The 12500-nt window shown below is 60.9% G+C and overlaps 2 non-coding genes across 2 annotated transcripts; both read left to right on the plus strand.

Moving 5' to 3' along the window:
• The first annotated feature begins 7912 nt into the window (after positions 1-7912).
• On the plus strand, positions 7913-9727 carry LOC142791281 (small subunit ribosomal RNA). The gene has a single exon (XR_012890130.1). It is a non-coding gene; the product is annotated as a small subunit ribosomal RNA (ribosomal RNA).
• A 1719-nt stretch (positions 9728-11446) lies between these two features.
• Positions 11447-11599, plus strand: LOC142791228 (5.8S ribosomal RNA). The gene has a single exon (XR_012890088.1). It is a non-coding gene; the product is annotated as a 5.8S ribosomal RNA (ribosomal RNA).
• The last annotated feature ends 901 nt before the right edge of the window (positions 11600-12500 follow it).

The following is a 12500-nucleotide window of genomic DNA, read 5'->3' on the forward strand; positions in this document are numbered from 1 at the left end:
GCCGCCCCGGCAGACGCGGTTTTTTGCCGCCCCGGCTGACGCAGTTCGGACTTGGCACTTTTTGGCTGAGCCTTGCTGGCGGCCCACTCACTCGATCGCCATGTCTGTTTGCCACAGTTTTCCCGGTGGTGCCGCACCCGGGCTCGCCCCGGCAGACGCGTTTTTTTTTTCTTTCGCCCCGGCTGACGCAGTTTTCGCGCCGCCCCGGCAGACGCGGTTTTCGCGCCGCCCCGGCAGACGCGGTTTTTTGCGCCGCCCCGGCTGACGCGGTTTTTTGCCGCCCCGGCTGACGCAGTTCGGACTTGGCACTTTTTGGCTGAGCCTGGCTGGCGGCCCACTCACTCGATCGCCATGTCTGTTTGCCACAGTTTTCCCGGTGGTGCCGCACCCGGGCTCGCCCCGGCTGACGCAGTTTTCGCGCCGCCCCGGCTGACGCGGTTTCGTGCCGCCCCGGCAGACGCGGTTTTTTGCGCCGCCCCGGCTGACGCGGTTTTTTGCCGCCCCGGCTGACGCAGTTCGGACTTGGCACTTTTCGGCTGTGCCTGGCTGGCGGCCCACTCACTCGATCGCCATGTCTGTTTGCCACAGTTTTCCCGGTGGTGCCGCACCCGGGCTCGCCCCGGCAGACGCGTTTTTTTTTTTTCTTTCGCCCCGGCTGACGCAGTTTTCGCGCCGCCCCGGCTGACGTGGTTTCGTGCCGCCCCGGCAGACGCGGTTTTTTGCGCCGCCCCGGCTGACGCGGTTTTTGCCGCCCCGGCTGACGCAGTTCGGACTTAGCACTTTTTGGCTGAGCCTGGCTGGTGGCCCACTCACTCGATCGCCATGTCTGTTAGCCACAGTTTTCCCGGTGGTGCCGCACCCGGGCTCGCCCCGGCTGACGCAGTTTTCGCGCCGCCCCGGCTGACGCGGTTTCGTGCCGCCCCGGCAGACGCGGTTTTCGCGCCGCCCCGGCTGACGCGGTTTTTGCCGCCCCGGCTGACGCAGTTCGGACTTAGCACTTTTCGGCTGTGCCTGGCTGGCGGCCCACTCACTCGATCGCCATGTCTGTTTGCCACAGTTTTCCCGGTGGTGCCGCACCCGGGCTCGCCCCGGCTGACGCAGTTTTCGCGCCGCCCCGGCTGACGCGGTTTCGTGCCGCCCCGGCAGACGCGGTTTTCGCGCCGCCCCGGCTGACGCGGTTTCGTGCCGCCCCGGCAGACGCGGTTTTTTGCCGCCCCAGCTGACGCAGTTCGGACTTAGCACTTTTTGGCTGAGCCTTGCTGGCGGCCCACTCACTCGATCGCCATGTCTGTTTGCCACAGTTTTCCCGGTGGTGCCGCACCCGGGCTCGCCCCGGCAGACGCGTTTTTTTTTTTCTTTCGCCCCGGCTGACGCAGTTTTCGCGCCGCCCCGGCAGACGCGGTTTTCGCGCCGCCCCGGCAGACGCGGTTTTTTGCGCCGCCCCGGCTGACGCGGTTTTTTGCCGCCCCGGCTGACGCAGTTCGGACTTGGCACTTTTTGGCTGAGCCTGGCTGGCGGCCCACTCACTCGATCGCCATGTCTGTTTGCCACAGTTTTCCCGGTGGTGCCGCACCCGGGCTCGCCCCGGCTGACGCAGTTTTCGCGCCGCCCCGGCTGACGCGGTTTCGTGCCGCCCCGGCAGACGCGGTTTTTTGCGCCGCCCCGGCTGACGCGGTTTTTTGCCGCCCCGGCTGACACGGTTCGGACTTTGCACTTTTCGGCTGTGCCTGGCTGGCAGCCCACTCACTCGATCGCCATGTCTGTTTGCCACAGTTTTCCCGGTGGTGCCGCACCCGGGCTCGCCCCGGCAGATGCGTTTTTTTTTTTTTTCTTTCGCCCCGGCTGACGCAGTTTTCGCGCCGCCCCGGCTGACGCGGTTTCGTGCCGCCCCGGCAGACGCGGTTTTTTGCGCCGCCCCGGCTGACGTGGTTTTTGCCGCCCCGGCTGACGCAGTTCGGACTTTGCACTTTTTGGCTGAGCCTGGCTGGCGGCCCACTCACTCGATCGCCATGTCTGTTTGCCACAGTTTTCCCGGTGGTGCCGCACCCGGGCTCGCCCCGGCAGACGCGTTTTTTTTTTTTCCTTCGCCCCGGCAGACGTGGTCCCCCCCCCCCCCCTCCGTCTTTCTTTTTGTTTTTTTTTTCGCCGCGGCTGAAGTGGATTTTTCGGTGCCTCGACGCCCCGGTAGTCGCGGTTTTTCCGTTTCCGCACGGCCCCGGCTGACGCTGCTCGGTCACAGTCGCCTTTTGTGGTGATTGCAGACTTCTTGAGCGCGGGTGTTTTTTTTTTGTTGTTGTTGTTGTTTTATTACGCATTCGCTCCAGCAGACGCTGTTTAGACTTTTTGTTTCCTCTTTTATCCTGCGACGAGGTGACGAGGTTTATTCGGTGCCCCGCCGCCCCGGCTGAAGTGATTTTTCCTGTCCCGTGCCGCCCCGGCTGACGCGGTTGGGACTTCGCGTTTGTTCGGCCGCCACGGGTTTTGGCGCACTCGCTCGGTTGCTTGTTGTTGCCACTTGTTGCGAACCCAGGTTTCTTGAGCGAGCGCGGGCGTTTTTTCTTCCTTTCTTTCTTTGTTCTATGTGTTAGCGAATCGGCCTTTAATATCACACGAGGACTCACAACCAACAATTTTCAGTTTGAAGTGTAAAAAATCTGCAGGTGTTGACGTAACTGACTTGCCCCGTACCCTTGAGTACATCCATGAAGTTCTCGTAGTACTACTAAATCGCATTATTCCAAGTGGAGAAATTCCCATAAACTTGCAAACCTCTACACGAAAATCGGTGCGCGTGATAAAGTTGAAAATTATCGTCCGATATCAAATGTGCCTTCTATAACACAAATTCTAGGAAAAAAAAAAAACACTTGTTCGCCGTTTTCTGCGCCGTGACTGGCAGCACTCCGGCGAAGCGAAACGGGGTCGATTCGAGCACGATATCGGCGTCTTTCGACGTGCTCGCCGGCGACCGTCGCACGAGTACGTCGCACGAGCGCGTCTGCCGGGGCGCCGTTTGCGAAGCCGACGCAAAAGTGGGAACCGCCGCTCGGATGATCGCCGCTTTCGGCAGAGTGAGTGTTGGCACTCCGGGGAAGCGAAACAGCGTGAATGCGCCCACGAAATCGGCGTATTTTGAAGTGCCCGCCGGCGACCGTCGCACGAGTACGGTAAACCGCGTCAGCCGGGGCGTAGTTCGGGACGCCGACGAAAAAGTGGGAAGCGCAACTCGGATCTTCGCCGTTTTTGCAGGAGTGAGTGGCGGCCCTCCTGCGAGACCAAGAAGCATCGATTCGTGCACGAATTCGGCGCCTTTCGACGTGATCGCCGGCGACCGTCGCTCGAGTAGGGCAAACCGCGTCTGCCGGGGCGGGCTTCGGGACGCCGATGCGAAAGTGGGAAACGCTGCTCGGATGTTCGCCGTTTTTGGCCGAGTGAGTGCTGGCACTCGGGCGAAGCCAAACGGGGCCGATTACGGCACGATATCGGCGTCTTTCGACGTGCCCGCCGGCGACCGTCGCACGAGTACGGTAAACCGCGTCAGCCCGGGCGGAGTTCGGGACGCCGATGCGAAAGTGGAGAACGCCGCTCGGATCTTCGCCGTTTTTGGAGGAGTGAGTGGCGGCACTCCGGAGAAGCCAAGGAGCGCCAATTAGCGCACGATATCGGCGTCTTTCGACGCGCTCGCCGGCGACCGTCGCACGAGTAGGGCAAACCGCGTCTGCCGGGGCGGGGTTTACGACGCCGACGCAAAAGTGGGAACCGCCGCTCGGATGTTGGCCGTTTTTGGCAGAGTGAGTGCTGGCACTCCGGCGACGCGAAAGAGCGCGAATGCGCCCACGAAAGTGGCGTATTTGGACGTGCGTGACGGCGACCGCTGCAGGAGTACGAAAAACCACGTCAGCCGGGGCGAGCGACACACGGCGGTCTGGGTGCTTATCGCTGCTATTATAGGGGCACCCCGGCAGACGCAGAAAAAAAAAAAAAATTTTCGACCTTCTTTTTTGCTGGTCGAGCTCGGGTAACCCAGGTCGCAATGGGAGCCGCGCACGAAAGCGGCGTCGCGAGACGCGTTCGCGGTCGCTAGTCGCACGAGCTCGGCAACCGCGTCAGCCGGCGCGGAGTTCGGGATGCCGACGGCTAAGTGGGTACCGCTGCTCGGATGTTCGCCGTTTTTGGCCGAGTGAGTGCTGGCACTCCGGTGAAGCCAAGGAGCGCCAATTCGTGCACGATATCGGCGTCTTTCGACGTGCCCGCCGGCCACCGCCGCACGAGTACGGCAAACCGCGTCTGCCGGGGCGGGGTTCGCGACGCGTACGCAATAGTGGGAACCGTCGCTCGGATGTTCGTCGTCTTTGGCCGAGCGAGTGCTGGCACTCCGGCGAAGCGAAACGGGGCCGATTCGGGCACGATATTGGCGTATTTCGACGTGCTCGCCGGCGACCGTCGCACGAGTACGGCAAAGCGCGTCTGCCGGGGCGAGGTTTGCGACGCCGACGAAAAAGTGGGAAGCGCCGCTCGGATCTTCGCCGTTTTTGCAGGAGTGAGTGGCGGCCCTCCTGCGAGACCAAGAAGCATCGACTCGCGCACGATATCGGTGTCTTTCGACGTGCCCGCCGGCCACCGCCGCACGAGTACGGCAAACCGCGTATGCCGGGGCGGGGTTGGCGACGCCGACGCAAAAGTGGGAACCGCCACTAGGATGTTCGCCGTTTTTGGCAGAGTGAGTGCTGGCACTCCGGCGAAGCGAAAGAGCGCGAATGCGCCCACGAAAGTGGCGTGTTTGGACGTGCTTGACGACGACCACCGCAGGAAAACGAAAAACCACGTCAGCCGGGGCGAGCGACCCATGGCGGTCTGGGTGCTTATCGCTGCTATTATAGGGGCACCCCGGCAGACGCAAAAAAAAAAAAAAATTTTTTTTCGACATTCTTTTTTGCTCGTCGACCTCGGGTGACCCAGGTCGCAGTGGGAGCCGCGCACGAAAGCGGCGTCGCGAGACGGCTTCGCGGTCGCTAGTCGCACGAGCTCGGCAACCGCGTCTGCCGGGGCGGAGTTCGGGACGCCGACGGCTAAGTGGGAACCGCCGCTCGGATGTTCGCCGTTTGTGGCCGAGTGAGTGCTGGCACTCCGGCGAAGCCAAACGGGGCCGATTCCGGCACGATATCGGCGTCTTTCTACGTGCTCGCCGGCGACCGTCGCACGAGTACGGCAAAGTGCGTCTGCCGGGGCGGGGTTTGCGACGCGTACGCAATAGTGAGAACCGTCGCTCGGATGTTCGTCGTCTTTCGCCGAGCCAGTGCTGGCAATCCGGCGAAGCCGAACGGAGCCGATTCGGGCACGATATCGGCGTCTTTCCACGTGCTCGCCGGCGACCGTCGCACGAGTACGGTAAACCGCGTCAGCCGGGGCGGAGTTCGGGACGCCGATGCGAAAGTGGGAAGCGCCGCTCGGATCTTCGCCGTTTTTGGAGGAGTCAGTGGCGGCACTCCGGTGAAGCCAAGGTGCGCCAATTCGCGCACGATATCGGCGTCTTTCGACGTGCCCGCCGGCCACCGTCGCACGAGTACGGCAAACCTCGTCTGCCGGGGCGGGGTTTGCGACGCCGACGCAAAAGTGGGAACCGCCGCTCGGATGTTCGCCGTTTTTGGCAGAGTGAGTGCTGGCACTCCGGCGAAGCGAAAGAGCGCGAATGCGCCCACGAAAGTGGCGTGTTTGGACGTGCTTGACGACGACCACCGCAGGAAAACGAAAAACCACGTCAGCCGGGGCGAGCGACCCATGGCGGTCTGGGTGCTTATCGCTGCTATTATAGGGGCACCCCGGCAGACGCAAAAAAAAAAAAAAATTTTTTTTCGACATTCTTTTTTGCTCGTCGACCTCGGGTGACCCAGGTCGCAGTGGGAGCCGCGCACGAAAGCGGCGTCGCGAGACGGCTTCGCGGTCGCTAGTCGCACGAGCTCGGCAACCGCGTCTGCCGGGGCGGAGTTCGGGACGCCGACGGCTAAGTGGGAACCGCCGCTCGGATGTTCGCCGTTTGTGGCCGAGTGAGTGCTGGCACTCCGGCGAAGCCAAACGGGGCCGATTCCGGCACGATATCGGCGTCTTTCTACGTGCTCGCCGGCGACCGTCGCACGAGTACGGCAAAGTGCGTCTGCCGGGGCGGGGTTTGCGACGCGTACGCAATAGTGAGAACCGTCGCTCGGATGTTCGTCGTCTTTCGCCGAGCCAGTGCTGGCACTCCGGCGAAGCCGAACGGAGCCGATTCGGGCACGATATCGGCGTCTTTCCACGTGCTCGCCGGCGACCGTCGCACGAGTACGGTAAACCGCGTCAGCCGGGGCGGAGTTCGGGACGCCGATGCGAAAGTGGGAAGCGCCGCTCGGATCTTCGCCGTTTTTGGAGGAGTCAGTGGCGGCACTCCGGTGAAGCCAAGGTGCGCCAATTCGCGCACGATATCGGCGTCTTTCGACGTGCCCGCCGGCCACCGTCGCACGAGTACGGCAAACCTCGTCTGCCGGGGCGGGGTTTGCGACGCCGACGCAAAAGTGGGAACCGCCGCTCGGATGTTCGCCGTTTTTGGCAGAGTGAGTGCTGGCACTCCGGCGAAGCGAAAGAGCGTGAATGCGCCCACGAAAGTAGCGTATTTGGACGTGCTTGACGGCGACCGCCGCAGGAGTACGAAAAACCACGTCAGCCGGGGCGAGCGACCCACGGCGGTCTGGGTGCTTATCGCTGCTATTATAGGGGCACCCCGGCAGACGCAGAAAGAAAAAAAAAATGGGGACATGGCGTGCGTCACCGTGCGGCTTCGCAGCGTTGCCGAAGTCGCCGAGCCCTTCGACTGAGCCGAACGGCGGACAGGGAACGTTGGTCGGCCGTTCTAACCTGTCGGTGCCACGCCGAGACGTCGTTAAGGAAAACCGCGTCGTGGGCCTCTACGACGCCGTCGAGTCGTTGTACGTTTGGTGTCCAGCGTGTCGGCGGCGAGTAGCGGACACGTCGTTCACGACTTCGGTCTTTCGCAGTCGACGCGAACTTGCGGAGAGTCGTGGTGCCTCACGTTTTCGGCAGAAACCGCGGCGGAATTTTCCCGTGCGTGCGCGCACGACCTCGGTGCTGTGCCGTCAGCGTAGTGTTGCACAAACTCGTGGCCTACCCAAGGTGCGGTACGTTTGCGGCCGTATCCTCGGTGGGAATTTCGTGAGTAGGGTTGCAAATTCTACGACCTCGGCGGGTTTGAGAGCGACGTAGACTTGTGGCACGCTCAACATGCCACACGTTTCGGGGCACACCCGCGGTGAAATTTTCTCGAGTACGCTCGTATTAGGGCCCAAGGAGGTCTGGGTACTTATCGCTGCTATTATGTGGGGGTTCTCGTGAGCGGCGTACGCGAAAGCGACCGGGTGTCTGATATGCGGCGGGCTTCGGCCTCGTCAAGCGTGTCCTCGGGTCTGCTCCAGGGGAATCCACGGCAGTCGTCTGCAGCCTCATCCGCTTGATGCGTTAGGGGCTGGTTGTCGGACGGTGCCGTTTTACCACGATATCGAGGTGTGTTCCGTGTCGTCCTCGGGCGATTCAGATGCGAAAGCGCCGAAGACGCGGGCGTGACCCGTCGTCTGGCGGCTTTGCAGTCTCGGCTCCGTTGCTAGTTCCGGCCGGTCCACCGACAGTGCAGCGGGCTTGGGCAACCCGCACGGCGCGACCGAGTCGATGCAACGAAAAAAGCGAGCATGAACGTGCTTCTTGCCGCACGGCTCCCACTCGTCTTTCGGGAAGGTTGTGCCGTAGCGAGCTCGAACGCCGTCATCTCGGAGTGCAAAATAAGCGTGTTGGGGCGCCTGAAGGTGGCCTCCGCCGCACACAGACTGCGTCCGGCCCGCCGAGGGCGAGGACGGACGCGCAGTCGAACGATTACCTGGTTGATCCTGCCAGTAATCATATGCTTGTCTCAAAGATTAAGCCATGCATGTCTAAGTACATGCCGAAATAAGGCGAAACCGCGAATGGCTCATTAAATCAGTTATGGTTCCTTAGATCGTTTCTTCCTACTTGGATAACTGTGGCAATTCTAGAGCTAATACATGCAGTGAGCCTGGAGCCCTTTGGGTAACGGGTGCTTTTATTAGACCAAGATCGATCGGGTTTCGGCCCGTATTGTGTGGTGACTCTGGATAACTTTGTGCTGATCGCATGGCCACGAGCCGGCGACGTTTCTTTCAAGTGTCTGCCTTATCAACTTTCGATGGTAGGTTACTTGCTTACCATGGTTGTTACGGGTAACGGAGAATCAGGGTTCGATTCCGGAGAGGGAGCCTGAGAAACGGCTACCACATCCAAGGAAGGCAGCAGGCGCGCAAATTACCCACTCCCGGCACGGGGAGGTAGTGACGAAAAATAACAATACGGGACTCTTTTGAGGCCCCGTAATTGAAATGAGTACACTCTAAATCCTTTAACGAGGATCAATTGGAGGGCAAGTCTGGTGCCAGCAGCCGCGGTAATTCCAGCTCCAATAGCGTATACTAAAGCTGCTGCGGTTAAAAAGCTCGTAGTTGGATCTCAGTTCCAGACGAGTAGTGCATCTACCCGATGCGACGGCTCGGACTGAACATCATGCCGGTTCTTTCTTGGTGCACTTCATTGTGTGCCTCGAGATGGCCGGTGCTTTTACTTTGAAAAAATTAGAGTGCTCAACGCAGGCGAGTCGCCTGAATAAACTTGCATGGAATAATAGAACAAGACCTCGTTTCTGTTCTGTTGGTTTTTGGAATACGAGGTAATGATTAAGAGGGACGGACGGGGGCATTCGTATTGCGGCGCTAGAGGTGAAATTCTTGGACCGTCGCAAGACGAACTACTGCGAAAGCATTTGCCAAGAATGTTTTCATTGATCAAGAACGAAAGTCAGAGGTTCGAAGGCGATCAGATACCGCCCTAGTTCTGACCATAAACGATGCCAACCAGCGATCCGCCTGAGTTACTCAAATGACTCGGCGGGCAGCTTCCGGGAAACCAAAGTATTTGGGTTCCGGGGGAAGTATGGTTGCAAAGCTGAAACTTAAAGGAATTGACGGAAGGGCACCACCAGGAGTGGAGCCTGCGGCTTAATTTGACTCAACACGGGAAAACTTACCCGGCCCGGACACTGGGAGGATTGACAGATTGAGAGCTCTTTCTTGATTCGGTGGATGGTGGTGCATGGCCGTTCTTAGTTGGTGGAGCGATTTGTCTGGTTAATTCCGATAACGAACGAGACTCTAGCCTATTAAATAGGTGCGGGGTTCCCAGCACCTTACAACCTTCTTAGAGGGACAAGCGGCTCCTAGCCGCACGAAACAGAGCAATAACAGGTCTGTGATGCCCTTAGATGTCCGGGGCCGCACGCGCGCTACACTGAAGGAAGCAGCGTGTCTTTATCCCTGTCTGAAAAGACTGGGTAACCCGTGGAACTTCTTTCGTGATTGGGATAGGGGCTTGCAATTGTTCCCCTTGAACGAGGAATTCCCAGTAAGCGCGAGTCATAAGCTCGCGTTGATTACGTCCCTGCCCTTTGTACACACCGCCCGTCGCTACTACCGATTGAATGATTTAGTGAGGTCTTCGGACCGATGTCCGGCGCGGCCTTTCGGTTGCGCCGGTCTGTTGGAAAGATGACCAAACTTGATCATTTAGAGGAAGTAAAAGTCGTAACAAGGTTTCCGTAGGTGAACCTGCGGAAGGATCATTAACGGATTGTGAAGGGTGAGCGCCTCAGCTGCGTCTGCGCCCGACACTTTCTGCCGCTGACCCCGTTTGGACGCGGGGTCGGCTTTTCCCCACGGGGCTGCCTGAATGTGGAGCGGCACCCCGTGACAAATTGTTGCGCCCAGCGGACGCCAACACCGCGACCTTGGACGGTCGGCCAGGTGGCGGACGCGGGTACAAACGGCGCAACGCACTCATAGGTCGGCTTTCGACCCGCCACTGCACCGTGGCTCGAAGCGCTCGAAATGCGCGACCCGACCGCTGCGGGACCGCCTAGTACTGTAAACAGGAGCGGCGGAGCGCGAACGGCGAGTCGTGGTTACGTCGGTAGAAGGCGAGGCTGCGCGTTCCCGAAACGCCAGCCGAGTGCCCTCCCGACCGTTCGAGCGTGCAAGAACGAGACCCGACAATCGCGCGGCGACTGCCAAGTACGAGAGGAACGGCACAAGCGTCGGCGGTCGGTCAAGGAACTGGCGATGTGACGGGTCCGCTGTGCACCAGTGCATACCGTCCCGCCGTCCGCGGCAAGCGCCTCCGCGTCCTCGGGTGACGGAGGCTGCCGGTCGGTTCTTGCAGGCGAGGGATCTCGCTGGCACCGGTTCGCGTTGACGCGCGGCCGGTCATGGCACGGCGATGCGACGGCCGAGGTGCGCAGTACTCGATGGAGGAACCGCACGCTCCGATGACCGTCCCGCCCTCCGCGGCGTATGCGTACCGACCGTAATGGTTGCAGCAGCGCCGGCCGGCTTTTGAATTCGCCACACGAAACACGGTGCGAGATCGCGGTTAGGGGAGCGTCGACGTTGCCAGGCGTTTTGCTTGCTGCCGAGGGAAAGGCGGCACGGCCACGTCGCGCTCGTCGCGATTAGCGGGTCTGCGCGCTTTGGGAAGGTGCCGCAACGACTTGCCGAAAGAGGAAGCACGGAAGAACGAGGGACTTGGACGTCCCGACAATTGAACGCACTTGCGGCCAGGCCCTTGCTGGCTTCGTTCTTCCGCCTCGAGTAGGCTCGTACGCGGCTCCGGCGCCGAAAGTGGTCCTTGGCACCGACTTCGGTGGACGTGGGAAGTGCCGCGCAAGTACGGCGCGCCTGGCTCCACCTGTTGGCTAAAGTAGGCAGCCGGATCGGCATTTTGGTGTGCGGTGGCAAACCGTGGATGCGAAAAAAGCTTGTGCGATTTCGTGGAACAAAAAGCGGGGGTCCCCCTTTTTATGCGGAGGAGACCGACCCGCCCGCCGTGGTGAACCGCGACGCCACGGTAAAAACGGGAGAGGCTTGTCGATGGGACCGTGCATCCCGCGCTCCACGGAGGCCGGGAGGCGGCCGCCCGAGGAAATGTGTAGCCGTCGAGGCCCGCATCTGCGTGCACTCTTATCCAAATGGGTGTACCGCAGGCATTTTCTGGTTAGGCGGGCCAATGAGAGCGAGCACACAACGATACCTACGGGTCCGGCTTGGAGAACCGGCTTCGACGCCTCCCGAGTATTTATAGAGGGGTGGACCACGAAAGCACTCGCAAGTAGCGGAAGCGAAACGCCGTCCGAAACACACCGTTTGCTCGATTTGCGGCAGCCGAAAAAGGCGCGGCAGAGTTTTGGAGTCCAAGCGTGCGCTGAAAAGCGCCCTTCTTGGCCACTGTTTGGCCGAGTGCCAGAAACGTTTGGTTTTGACTGTACGGAATTGAACAAACACTTTTTCACGACTCTAAGCGGTGGATCACTCGGTTCTCGGGTCGATGAAGAACGCAGCCAGCTGCGAGACTTGGTGTGAATTGCAGGACACACTGAGCACTGATTCTTTGAACGCACATTGCGGCCTTGGGTCTTCCCTTGGCTTCGTCTGTCTGAGGGTCGGATCACATATCAAGAGAGTCTTCGGCGCACAAGGGAACGTGAGCCGTCGACTCGTTTTGACCGCGTCGGCAACACGGACAGCACGCTGAACACCTCACAGCGAGCGCCAACAGCGGCCACTCAAGGGCGAGACGGTGGCGACCGTCGTGCCAGAGCCCAACCGAAACGGGGGCGACCGACTGCATTGAGGATGTGGCACCTCGTTGAGACCGCCGCAGGACTTCGAGTCGGAAGGAAGCCTGCAGGGAAAGTGCGGTCGAGGTTGCGTACTCCTCTCTGCGACTGGGCGCGCAAGAGCTGCGAGAGCCACGGACGCGCAACTTTAACGCACGGTAAACACGAGGAGCGAAAGCCGGCCAGCAAAGCTTCTCCAGCCGTGCGCAAAGTGCGCGAGATCGCAGCCTTGCGTTGCGCTTGTTGCCCTCGAAGTAAGCAGGGTGTCCCGTAGACCGGGCGCTCGAACACGCTGCGGGGCCGTGCCTCCTCCAGGCTTTGCCGCGCGAACAGGGAACGTTCGCGCGCAAAGCGCAGGGAGGTGAGGAGGCTGCGCCCGACGTTTGCGGTTCGCTGCGTACGCGGTTGATGCGGAGAGCACGGCGCGACGACTTGCCGCGAAGCGGAAAAAGTCTCCCGCACGAGTTGGCGAAACGTTGGCGAAGCTTAAGGCGTTCTCGTCGTAGTCCGCCGTCGGTCTAAGTGCTTCGCAGTTCCCGTCCCGTTCAAAAAACTGGGCCACTCCAGTTGGGGCGGGGGCGACGCTACACGAGACGATGCCTCTCGCCAGGCTGCGTGGCTGCCCTTGCGGCGGCGGCGACTGGCCTCGGCGGTGTTTGGGCTTTCGACACGGTCGTTTATCACGCAACTGCTCGGACGACGCACGCGCGCAGCGGAATGCCGCTTG

This window comes from Rhipicephalus microplus, unplaced genomic scaffold (assembly GCF_043290135.1).
Source record: "Rhipicephalus microplus isolate Deutch F79 unplaced genomic scaffold, USDA_Rmic scaffold_156, whole genome shotgun sequence".
In the NCBI taxonomy this organism is placed as follows: domain Eukaryota; kingdom Metazoa; phylum Arthropoda; class Arachnida; order Ixodida; family Ixodidae; genus Rhipicephalus; species Rhipicephalus microplus.